Below are 14063 nucleotides of genomic sequence, written 5' to 3' on the forward strand. Positions count from 1 at the left end.
GATCACCCAGAGAAGACCATGTGCGAAATGTGATATATAATCTCCCAATCTGGCTTTCAAAATGTACCCATCAAGTTCCTATTTTCTGAAAGACTTATTTACCTACTTTGGTTAAAATTCAGATAAGTAATCATTTGCATGTTTAAAATATTCTCTTTCAGTATTTCATATGGTGTTAGGGGTTTTTTTGTAGTAGTTCATATTGTGTTGTCTCCTATTCAGCTTTTTGCAAACTATTAACCTCCCAAAGAAGGAAGAGGAACGGAAGGAAGTTTCGAAAGTGCTACGGAGTGTCAGCTTTCAAATCTCTGCCCTGGATACGCTCATGGCTCATCAGGGAAGTCATTAAATAAAGAGTTTCTGTAATCTAAGGGGTCAGTATGTTTTATTTCCAGGTTGTGCAGTTCAGTAGGCCTATTACTTAGCAAACAAGACACGTTATACATGTAATTACAAACACATTTGGAGACTATGAGCTTCTAGGTAACCCTACACTTCTAATGGGCAAAAAGGTTTCTCCAGGGTTCGGTTTTTTTCACGTAATGCGCATGTTTATTTACATTTCTCCTGCCAATGTGCTCCTGGATTCTGTGTTTGGTTCCCTGGTGATAAGGAGAGGATGTAAATATCATGAACATATAGGAACACTAAGGAAAATGAGGGCATAGTTAGTATGTTTGTCAGCAACACGATGCCACACCACCACCCTGTTCGAAGTCAACCACTTCTTTTCTAATAAATGAGCACCAAATGTTTTCCTTTTCATAGAAAAATGGAAACTCTTCTCGGATGCTCTTCCAGTCAATACCACGCACACTTACTGAATAGCATCTATATATGTGCCAGCCACTGTTGCTGGTGCAGACACTTACGGCAAATTATTCCATCTTGGCAACATGTTATTTGGAGGCAGACTGGCACTATTTACAAGGAATATGGGGTTTCATTCGCATCTAAAGTTTTTAAATACCCGCAATTGTGTATGGGCAGGAACATTACCCATGGTTAATTTGCACATTGTTCCCATCGTCCCTAAATTCTGAGGACATTTAGCAAAACTTCATGCCATGTGACATGGCAAACCAAACTGAAGGCAACAATCACTTGATGGACGCCTGGTATTGAGGACTTGTGGGGTCATGATGGACCACCAGACCACTGAATTTCCCTTCTGAACACAGCTCCTGCCTAAGCTCTTGCGGATTCGTCGCAGGGCTGTCTGGCTCGGTTATCTTGGTCCTAGGTGGCTGTAGGCAGAATCATACCTCAAAAGGTGCAAAGGGCTCAGGGGTTATCCATCAGGCCAATTCCATTTCAAATATAAGAAATCTTATGAGCTCTGGTCAAATTGACATTTTCTCCATCCTTACGTGTCAGTAGCACGAAAACTCCTTCCATACTGAGATTCTGAACTTTATTCTCCTTTAATGTAACAGTCCTTTCACTAAATCCTTTCTCAGGCTCACTGATTGCTTCTCTTGAAAATACTCTAACCTTTCGTATTATGAATAAAACAGTTATCCAAACCTCAAGAAATTTCCCTAGTTCTCTAGCACTTTAAGCCTGCAACTCTGTGTCAATAGTAAAAATTGAATCAAGGCTCTTTAGGGAAAAATTAGTGCTTCAAAGGGAAACAATGCATTGTCTATCGAGCACATGTCTCCCTGTTACCTATTTATGATCTTACGGCAGCTATTCCCCATCTCTGTAAATTCTAGATAGCTGATAGCAATGAAAAATAATTCTTATCTATAGAAATGCAAGCCTTCCCTGTCCATAGAGAGTCAACTGACCTCCCTTCTCAGGTGTGGACATGCAAGGATTTTCTTTTGAATCTATTAAATGTCTACTTGATTCCCTCTCTGATTCACCAGTTAAATAATATCCTTAATAATTATTCACTTTATATCAGCAGGGGAGATATAGTTTTATCTCTTTTTTGAAAATTATCATTTAACAGCCTCAAGCGAGGAAAATAAGCAAAACTGGGGTATGATTATCAATATGCTGATCAATAGATCAGGAGCTTTATGAAAATGAGACGAGGAAAGAGGACATATGCAGCAAGAAGAGATTGAGAGTCATATTCTCATGCTTTTCTAAGCATAAGGAGGTCATAATTTAGGGTCAATGAAAACAAAGAGTTATTTAATTATTCTTTCTAAAAGTAATATCACTTAAAAAAATTTTTTTTTTATTTTAGAGAGAGAGAGAGAGCATGAGTTGGGGGAGAGAGGCAGGGGGAGACAGAGAGAATCTTAAGCAGGATCCAAGCTCAGCTCAGAGCCCAACATGGGACTCAATCCCATGATCCTGGGATCATGACCTGAGCCAAAACCAAGAGACAGATTCTCAACCAGCTGAACCACGCAGGCCCCACTAAAAGTAATATCACGTTTACATTCATATTGCAGTCATGATAGAGATGGTTAAAGGGTGATGGTTAGTGTATGAAACCACTGTCAAAATCACTGCACCGGACAAAGTTAAACAGGCAGGGAAGACTTTATTCAAGGCTGTTGCAATAGGGAAGAAAGACCAATCTGAACTCAATTCCACTGAAAAAAATGGGCAGGAAAGTTTTTTAGAACTGGGTTGCGGGGGGCGCCTGGGTGGCGCAGTCGGTTAAGCATCCGACTTCAGCCAGGTCACGATCTCGCGGTCCGTGAGTTCGAGCCCCGCGTCGGGCTCTGGGCTGATGGCTCAGAGCCTGGAGCCTGTTTCCGATTCTGTGTCTCCCTCTCTCTCTGCCCCTCCCCCGTTCATGCTCTGTCTCTCTGTCCCAAAAATAAATAAAACGTGGAAAAAAAAATTTAAAAAAAAAAAAAAGAACTGGGTTGGGGGATGTCATAGATTACCTGTGTTCATAAATTGGGAAAGGGAAGCAAACAGAGATTTTACACACAGAGAGGAGAAGGCAATATAGAGATAGAGCAGAGAGAGGTTTGAGGATTAGGGTGATGCCACAAGCCAAGGAATACTGGTGTCCACCTAAAGCCGGAAGAGACAAGGAAATTATTCTCCCCTAGGGCCACAAAGTGGACACAGCCCTGCTGACACCTTGATTTTGACCCAATGATACTGACTTCTGACTTCTGACCTCTGAACTACAAGCGGAAAAAGTGCTGCAGTTTTAAGCCACCAAGTTTTTGGTAATTTGTTATATCAGCCACAGAAAACTAATACAGATTCTGGCACCAGGAAGTTGGGTGCTGTTATAACAAATACCTAAAACTGTGGAAGAGGCTTTGGAAATGGTAATAGACAATGGCTGAAAGAAGTTTGAGGCACATGATAAATAAAGCCTAGATTGCTCTAAGTGGACTGTTGGTTGAAACACAAACATTAAAGACAATGCTGGTGACCACTCAGAAAGAAATGAGAAGCGCGATAGAGGAAGACTGGATCATCTTAGAGAATACATACATTGCCATAAACAAAACGTTGTAAGAAATATGACCACTCAAGGTGCTGCTCAGGGGCTCAGAAGAAAATGAGAAACGTGCTGCTGGAAAATGGAAAGGCAATCCTTGTAATGGAGTGGCAGAGAGCTTGCCTCACTGAACTGTAACCTAACGTTGCATGGGAAAAAGAACTTGTGAGTCAAGCCAAGCACCGAAAATGCAGCTTGGTTTCTTTTTGCTGCTTATGCTAAAATGCTAGAGGAAAGAGGTAAATCGAGGAAAGAATCATTAAGCAAAAAGGAACCAGGATTTGACAATTTGGGAAATTCCCAGACTGTCTGGATTGCAAAAGTTGCTAAAATCAGGAGATTCATTGGTATGAAAGCGTGCTCAAGAGGGAAGGCCAAAGTGTGGCTGGAGACCATTTTGCCAGTGCTCAAGAGACTGAGCATGAGCAGAGAGGTGCAACAGTTGGGGGACAGGAGAAACATAGGTGACAAGAACAGCACATTGGTCTAGAAATTATGTGCAGTGGTCCAGCACTACAGGTCCTGAAAAGTGGTTGGATTCTGGGTATATGTTGGAGACAGAACTGACCATATTTTCTGACTAGTTGTGCATATTTTGTGAGAGAGAAGAGTGGGGGATTATTTCTAAACTTTGGGTTTGGATAACTGGAAGGATGGAGCTGACATTTCCTGAGATAAGTTTATAGGAAAGTACCAGGAGCTCAGTTCTTAGTGTAATAGATTGATATTTCCATTTGTTTAAAACATGAGCAGAGATTTGGAAAGATAATTGAATTGAATATGGGAGTCCAGAGATGAGCATCTAGAGCCAATAACAGCTATAAATTTGGGGTTATCAGTATAGAAATACCATCTAGTGGATATGACTGGAGGAAATCATCAGAACCGGACTGTAAATACAAAATAGAAAAGGTTCAAAAACAGAGTCACAAGAGCCCTCAAAATTAAAAAGTCTACAAGAAGAGGAGAAGGAGTTGGTAGGAGAAAAACCACAGGATTGTGCTAAGCCAAGTAAAGAAACTGTTTCAATGAAGGAGTGATCAAAAGTGTCTAATCCTGGCCGAGCAGATGAGTAAGAAAAGGGCTAAGAAGCGTCCATGGGATTTAGCAACACGCAAGTCCTTGGAGACACTGTCTAGAGAAGTTTTGTTATATAACCAGGGGTTTAAAAGTTTGACATGATGACTGTGGAGGGTGGGTTAGGAGAGAATTTAAATTTTTTTTTTAACGTTTATTTTATTTTTGAGACAGAGAGAGACAGAGCATGAACGGGGGAGGGGCAGAGAGAGAGGGAGACACAGAACCGGAAGCAGGCTCCAGGCTCTGAGCCATCAGCCCAGAGCCCGACGCGGGGCTCAAACTCACTGACCGGACCGTGAGATCGTGACCTGAGCTGAAGTCGGACGCTAACCGACTGAGCCACTCAGGCGCCCCTGAGAATTTAAAGACAAGTATATACAGAAAGTGAAAAGAAATTGACTGGAAAGTGAATTAATTTTGTTTTTAAAAATCCACAAATTTGGCCAGATTAAGCTCATTACTAAGTTAAAACAGAAAACTTGTGCTGAGAGGCGCCAGACGGCTAGAGGTATGGAGGAAATGAGTAACCAACATGACTCATTCAATTAGAGTTTGCTAATTAAAGAAAGAGGTAGTAAGTGCGTGGTAATTTGCAAGATCTAAGGGGGAGCAAATGTGATTGTTTTAATAGGTTAAATCTGTGCAGTAAAACGGATAGAGAGGAGGCTGAATGGGGTTCTTGAAAGGTTAGAGGCGATGAGAACAAAAAGCAAAGGTGAAGGAACTGACTTTAGGAAAGAAATACTTCTTCCTCCAAAACCATAGGGATAGGTGAGAAGGTAACTGTTCACCAGGGTTTCTCAATCTCAGCACTACTGACATTTTGAGCTGAGTAATTCTTTGTTGTGGGAGACCCGTTCAGTGCATTATAGGACACTTAGCACCCCTGACCCATACCCACTAGATGCCAGTAGCACTCCCTCCCATTGTGACAGCCCCAAATGCCCCCTGGGAGGAAAATCACCTTGGCTGAGAACACTGATACAGAGATAAACTTATTGAAAAGAAGAAAATTTCACTGTTGAGCTCCGAGTCCCAAGAGCAACTGAAACAGTAACTGCATCCAAAGCATCAGAATAGGCTGGGCAATTAACAGAACTTCTGGAAATAATTTTTAATTTTTTTTAAGTTTATTTGAGAGAGAGAGCACACGTGAGCAAGTGGGGGTGGGGTGGGGTGGGGGGAGAGAATGAATCCCAAGCAGGCTCCACGTACAGCACTGAGCCCTACACAGGGCTCAATCTCAGGACCGTGAGATCACGACCTGAGAGGAAATCAAGAGTCAGATGCTTAACCAACTGAGCCACCCAGAGACCCCCGGAAAGAATTTTTAATAACAGTAGATACCAGGCTGGCTTTGTTCTATGTCAGTTTAGCTCATGGAAAGTGTGAGTGCTAGAATCCCGTTTCCTGCATGCTTCCAGATTCACACAGACCACAATAGACATTTTACACGAGAATTGGAAAGTGGGAGGGAGACAACCACCGTGTGGCTTTCACCCCAGAAGCCTGGCGCAGGGCGCACACACCCTTGCAAGGACTGCTGCAGCCCACGCAGGGCCACTAATCTGCTGACTGGTCTTGGAGTGAGGCCACGACCAGGCCACAATCCCTCCAGATGCCTCCAGATGCCCTCTCTCCTTTTCTCCCACTAGGAGCTGGGGGCCTCTTTTGCTCTGGGAGGATGGCTGCCACTGGCCCCCCCGGGTCACCCACCTCATTGAAGTTGGAGACTTAGAAGCCATGAGAGACCCTTATGGGCTCCATTTCCTGTTTGCAGGCTCCAGCCTGGCCTTGCCATCCCAGTTTGTGCTTACTCTCCCCTGCTCCCAGTCCGTCCCTCTTCCTAACTGCCAATCCTGCCGGCTCCAAGCTGCAGTGCCCAACACAGAGACAAAAACTGTACATAAACTTTTTTTTTAATGTTTATTTATTTTTGACAGAGAGAGACAGAGCATGAGTGGGGAGGGGCAGAGAGAGAGGGAGACACAGAATCCAAAGCAGGCTCCAGGCTCTGAACTGTCAGCACAGAGCCCCACGCGGGGCTCGAACTCACAGACTGCAAGATCAGGACCTGAGCTGAAGTCGGACGCTCAACCGACTGAGCCACCTAGGCGCCCCTGTACATAAACCCTTTAATGAGATCTCTCAGTTGTCTGAAGCGAAATCCCTCCAACAAATCCCACATTCTACACCACTTACTTCCTAATGCCTGTATGTCAAGTATAACAACGCTATAAACTATGTTCTAGTGTCTTTCTTTTATAGGTGAGGACACTGACACATGGAAAGACTAACTCCAGCAAGGTCCCACATTTAGCAAGTGACAGAGTCTGAACAACATCCATCTTGCTTCAAAATCCTCTCTCCCTCCACCATATTGGTCTACAATGCCATCAGTGGCTTTAGGAGGTAAAAAGGATAGAACTTTCTAAACTTACTGACCTTGACCTATTGACAAATGACTCTCTATTGTTTTCTAATAAGGGCTTTGAAGGGGCACTTGGGTGGCTCGGCCAATTGAGCATCCAACTTCAGCTCAGGTCACAATCTCGTGGTTCATGAGTTTGAGCCCTACATCGGGCTCGCTGCTGTGAGTGCAGAGCCCAGGTGAGATCCTCTGCACCGCCCCCCCCCCCCCACCGTCCCTTCCCCACTCTTACTCTCTCTCAAACTCAAAATAAATAAATAAATAAACCTTTAAAAAAAAAAAACTCTTTTCAAGACAGCATTTAATGATGTATTAGAGGAAGGAGACACAAAACTTAAAGATAAAATTTACTTGCTCTTCACAGATATTCAACAAGAAGAGTTTAAGCTTCCCATCTTTTATTACTACATAATGCTTATGAGGCACTAACATTTGGTGGCAGCAGATGTCCTAAAAGTTGAGAAGGGACCTTAATCACCCCATCAACATTCAGTTTAATCAGGACTAGGAAAGAGTGATCAGGAGTTTTACGACTATTCTTGTGCCACCGTCAATGCCCTGGCTCTAACATCTTGCCTCTCCATACCGAAGGCAGAGCTTCTAAGCCGTTGCCTCCCTAAGTTACACTTATAGTTACAAAGCAGCCATGCTCACAGTACACAGAGACTGTGGCAATAGACCAAGATAGAACGTGTCTTGAGTTTTATTTGCTGGTGTTGTACAAATCAGCAGCATAACCACCCAGGCGTTGATGAAAACATATTAGGTTCTCCGGGTGAACAATCTCACCCGGAGATGGAATGGGTACCTAACCCATTCCATTCCACAAGGATGAATCCATTCTAAAACAAACCTAGCAGTCATCTATGCTCGTTTTCCAAACACCAGAGTCACCCAACTCAAAAAGAGAGCCCACATTGTTCTCTGATAGCTAAAAGCTAGGATACACTTCCTTCATTGAGCTAGACTACACCTGCCTAAGATTACGAGCCAAGGGTATTAGAAGAGTCATTTTGCCTCATTTGGAGTATTTTCCTCCACCCAGTATGTGCCATATTTAGTATTTAATGCATCCTCTCGTGTTATAATAATAATAATAATAATCATAATCATAATAATAATAATAAGATTGGTATTAAATCAGCTAGTTTCTTTTTTTAATTTTTTTTAAATTTTAAAAAAAAATTTTAGACAGAGAAAGAGCGTGCACAAGCAGGGGAAAGAGACAGAAGGAGAGGGGGGCAGAGAGAGAGAGAGAGAGAGAGAGAGAGAGAGAGAGAGAGAATCTTAAGCAGGCTCCATGCTCAGAGAGGAGCCTGATACAGGGCTTGATCCAAGGACCCTCAGATCATGACCTGAACCAATATCAAGCATCTGACACTTAAACAACTGAGCCATCCAGGTGCCCTTAAACCAGCTACTTTTGAAACCAATCTGTTCCATCGGTGAAATTTTTGTTAGCGTGATTACTGCAAACATAAATGATTATTGCTTTTGTCGTAATTTTTTTCACTTTATACTCTAGTAGCATTATGGTTATACAAGCTCAAAACAGGTAATAATTATTTGAGTAGTCATTTTAAAAAGCTCTTTTCCATTATTTCTACAGAAATTTATTCAGTTGAACAAAGTTCTTTTTTAAGTCATAGTAAATATAGGTATGTGGTTTTTTAGTCTTTTTAAAATTTTTTTTCAATGTTCATTTATTTTTGAGAGAGGGGGGAAGGGCAGAGAGAGAGGGAGACACAGAATCTAAAGTAGGCTCCAGGCTCTGAGCTGTGCTCCAGCACAGAGCCCAACATGGGGCTCAAACTCAAGGTGAGATCATGAGATCTCAGGTGAGAACCTGAGCCGAAGTCAGACGCTCACCTGACTGAGCCACCCAGGCACCCCTGGTTTTTTATGTTCTAAAAATAAGCTTAGTATTCCAGCTGACTCTAAGATTGCAGTTATATTACCCAAGAACAAGATAAAATTTTGTAATAGAATATCTTCATCAAAGAGGGAGTTCAAGATGGCAGAGTAGGAGGACCCTAAACTCACCTCATCCCACGTCTGCAATCAGGTTTCACTCACATCTGAGTACATGAGAGCCACCCAAAGACTGGCAGAACGAATGCCACTACTAAATGTAGAGAAGAAGCCACATGGTAGAAGTTAGGAAAAATAGAAAGAGTGGCTGGGAGCTGCCTGCAAGAGGGAAGGAGCTGGGTCGCAGAGAGGGGGAAAGCACCAGGGAGCCCACACAGGGAAAATGAATCCCCATAACATCTGGCCTTGAAAACCAGAGGGGCTGAATTCTGTGAGTTTGTATAACCAGGGAGACTCAGAGCCTGGACCTTTAAAAGTCAGCTGACTCAGCACCGGGCAAGCCCGGAGGGTGAACACAGCTAATGATAGCAGAGTCCTGCCTTTAAATAGAAAACAGCCTGAAAGCGGGCAACATAGAAGCCACAGTTTGCACAACAGGAGAGAGATCAGCTTATACTGATTTCAGAGTGTGTGGGGGACTTCTCTGGGAACAAAGAAGCTGGCAGTTACCATCTTCTTCCCCCAACCCCCAGCATAATGCTATGGGAGGCCACGCGGCACAGACGTTTGCTACCTAACCTGCTAGCAGGGCATGCTGCCCACGAGTTGTCCTGAGAACTCACCCACTCGAAGCCTGCTGGCCTCAGCCCTGGGCTCAATGCAAAATTTTGTTAACCCCATGCGTGTACCCTGCCCAACTGTCGTGTGCACAGATGCCACATGACCCCGGCTGCCACCACTACCACCACGTGCCGAGCCCGGGGCAGCTAGCGGGCTGCGGGGGATCCCGTCTGGGACCAGTGGCTCAGTGCAAATTTTGCCAACGCCGCTGCCCCGCCCCCGAGTCCTTCTGCTATCATGACCCCTCAAAGCATGGGTCTCACTACCGCTACAGTAAGCAAGCACAGGCCACAACAAAGAATTAGTACACATGTCTGGACTGCAAGGAAAAGTGGCTCTGACTAAACAGCAGGACACAAGCAACACACATAGGAGACTCCCCTGTAGTGCCAGGTTCTGGTGAATAGGGGACACTGCACTGCAGAGCACTACAGGATTCCACATGAGGCCACTACCTTTAAGAGCAGAAGACATAGCTGAGTTTCCTGACACACAGAAACAGACACAGAGAGGTGCACAAAATGAGGAGACGGGGAAATATGTCCCAGATGAAAGAACAGGACAAAATCACAGCAGGAGATCTAAGTGAAAGGAAAATAAGTAATACACCTGATACAGAATTTAAAGTAATGGTCATAAAGACACTCACCAGACTTCAGAAAAGGGTAGAGAACATCAGTGAGACCCTTAACAGAGAGGTAAAAAATAATACAGCACAAATGAAGAACTCAGTAAATGAAATTACAAACACATGAGGTGGAATAAGTAGGTTACAGGAAGCAGAGGAACATATCAGTGACCTGGAGGATAGAGTCATGGTTGATGGAGGATAGAGGATAGAGAATGGAGGACAGAGTCATGGGTAGAGTCATGATTGTTTAATCAAGCTGCACAGGTGAGAGACCAATACTGCAGAATGAGAACAGACTTAGAGAACTCAGTGACTCCATCAAGTGTAATAACATTCACATTAGAGGAAAAGAGAAGAGTTGGAGAGGGCGAAAAATGTGTTTGAAGAAATAATAGCTAAAAAGTTTCCAAATCTGGGGACAGAAACAAATATGTAGATTCAGGAGGTACAGAGATCTCCCAACAAATTCAACCCAAGGAGGTCTACACTGAGACACATAGTAATTAAAATAGTAAATAGTGATGAAGAATTTTAAAGGTTGTTAGAGGAGATAGTTACATGCAAGGGGAAACCACATAAGGCTATCAGCTGATTTTTCAGCAGAAATTTTGCAAGCCAAAAGAGAGTGTCATCATGTATCCAAAGTGCTGAAAGGGAAACATCTGCAGCGAAGAATACTCTATCCAGCAAGGTTATCATTCAGAATAGAAGGAGAGATAAAGCCTTTCCCAGACAAAACAAAAGTTAAAAGCATTCACAACCACTAAACCAGTCCCACAAGAAATGTAAAGAAATATGAAACACAAAAGTAAAAAGAAACAAATAATAAGTATATCTGTAAAAATGAGTCAAGAGAAGCACAAAATTAAAGGATATAAAAGATGATACCAAATATATGAAACGTGGAGGGCAGAGGAGCAAAGAATGACTTCAAAATTCAGCAACCATGAGTTTAATATAGACTGCAATATACAGAAGATGCTATATATAAGCCAAATGGTAGCCACAAATAGAAAAACATAATAGATATAATAGATATGCAAATAGAAATAGAAGTAGGCAAATATGCAAATAGAAAAAAATAATAGATATGCAAAAAATAAAAAGTAAGGAACCCAAGTATATCACTAAAAAAAACCCCAGAAAACCATGAAAGAAAAAAAAGGATCAGAGAAAAACTACAAAAACAACCACAAAACAAGTAACAAAATGGCAATAAATACATATCTATCAATAATGACTGTGAATGTAAATGGACTAAATGCTCCAATGAAAAGATACAGGTCGCAGAATAGATTAGAAAAAATAATAAAAACAAGATCCATCTATATGCTGCCCATAAGAGATTCATTTTAGACCTAAAGATACCTGCAGATTGAAAGTGAAGGAATGGAGAAAATTTATCATGCTAATGGATGTCAAAAGAAAGCCAGCTTAGTAATACTTATACTGGACAAAACAGACTTTAAAACAAAGACTGTAAAAAGAAAATAAATAAATAAATAAATAAATAAATAAATAAATAAAGCAAAGACTATAACTAGAGACAAAAAGGATAATATGTGATAATAATGGGGACAATCCAAGAAGATATAACAATTATAAATATATGTACACCCAACATGAAAGCACCCAAATACATACAACAGTTAATAACAAATATAAAGGAACTAATCAATGATAATAAATAATAATAGGGATCTTTAACAACCACTTAAGTCAAAGGACAGATCATCCAAACACAAAATCAACAAGACAACAATGGCTTTGAATGACACACTGAACCAGAAATTTTAACAGATATATTCAGAACGTTTCATCCTAAAACAGCAGAATTCTTTTCAAGTGCACATGGAACATTCTCCAGAATAGATCACATCTTAGCCCACAAAACAAGCCTCAACAAATTCAAGAAGATCTAAGCCATACCATGCATCTTTCCTTACCACAATGCTAAAAACTAGCAGTCAACCACAAGAAAAACTCTGGAAAGACCAGAAATACATGGAGGTCACACAATATGCTACTAAACAATGAATGGGTCAACCAGGAAATAAAAGAATAAATCAATATTACATGGAAACAAATGAAAATGAAAATGCAATGTTCCAAAACCTTTGAGATGCAGCAAAAGCATTTCTAAGAGGGAAGTTTATAGCAACACAGGCATACCTCAAGAAGCAAGAAAATCTCAAATAAACAACCTAACTTAACATGAAAAGGAGCTAGAAAAAGAACAACAAACAAAACTCAAAACCATCAGAAATAAGAAAATAATAAACATTAGAGCAGAAATAAATGATATAGAGACTAAAAACCAACAGAACAGATCGATGAAACCAGGAGCTGGTTGTTTGAAAAAATAAGCAAAATTGATAAACCTCTAGCCAGACTCATGAAAGAAAGAAAGAAAGAAAGAAAGAAAGAAAGAAAGAAAGAAAGAAAGAGGAGAGAGAGGATTCAAATAAAGCAAATCACAAATCAGAGAGGAGAAATAACAATGAACACACAGGAATACAAAGAACTGTAAAAGAATATTATGACAAACTATATGCCAACAAATTAGACAACCCAGAATAAATGGTAAATTCCTAGAAACATATAACCTACCAAAACTGAAGCAGGAGGAAACAGAAAATTTGAACGGACCAATTACCAGCAAGGAGATTGAATCAGTAATCAAAAAATTCCTAACAGACAAAACTCCAGGACCAGATGGCTTCACAGGTGAATTCTACCAAACATTTAAAGAAAAGTTAATACCTATTCTACTCAAACTCTTCCAAAAAATAGAAGGAAAATACTGAAATTCATTCTATGAAACAAATATCACCCTGATACCAAGATCAGATAAAGACACCACAAAAAAAGAGAATTATAGGCCTGTATCTCTGATGAACATAGATGCAAAAATCCTCAACAAAATACAAGCAAACAGAATCCAACAATATATTTTTAAAAACACTCACCATGATAGGGGCGCCTGGGTGGCTCCGTCGGTTGAGCGTCCGACTTCAGCTCAGGTCACGATCTCGCGGTCCGTGAGTTCGAGCCCCGCATCGGGCTCTGGGCTGATGGCTCAGAGCCTGGAGCCTGCTTCCATTCTGTGTCTCCCCCTCTCTCTGCCCCTCCCCCGTTCATGCTCTGTCTCTCTCTGTCTCAAAAAATAAATAAAAACGTTAAAAAATTTAAAAAAAAAAAAAAAACACTCACCATGATCAAGTGGGATTTATTCCCAGGATGCAGGTGTGCTTTGCTATTCGCAAATCAATCAACATGATACATCACATCAATAAGAGGAGGGATAAAAGTCATACTATCATCTCAAAAGATGCAGGAAAGCATTTGACAAAGTACAACATCCATTCATGATAAAAGCCCTCAACAAAGTAGGTTTAAAGAGAACATACCTCACAATAATAAAGGCCATCGATTAAAAACCCACAGTGAACATCATACTCAAAGGGGAAAATTTGAGAGCTTTCCCCCTAAAGTCAGGAACAAGACAAGAATGCCCACTCTCACCACTTGTATTCAACATTGTACTGCAAATCTGAACCACAGCAATCAGACAACAAAAAGACATAAGAGGCATCCAAGTCTGTAAGGAAGAAGTAAAACCTCCACTATTTGCAGATGTCATGACACTATACACAGAAAACCCTAAAGACTCCACCAAAAAAACTGCCAGAAACTGATAAACAAATTCAGTAAAGTCGCAGGATACAAATCAATGTGCAAAAATGTGTTGCATTTCTATACACCAATAATGAAGCAACAGAAAGAGAAATTAACAAAACAATCTCATTTGCAATTACCCCCAAAATAAGATACCT

Source organism: Prionailurus viverrinus, chromosome E2 (assembly GCF_022837055.1).
Source record: "Prionailurus viverrinus isolate Anna chromosome E2, UM_Priviv_1.0, whole genome shotgun sequence".
Lineage (NCBI taxonomy): Eukaryota > Metazoa > Chordata > Mammalia > Carnivora > Felidae > Prionailurus > Prionailurus viverrinus.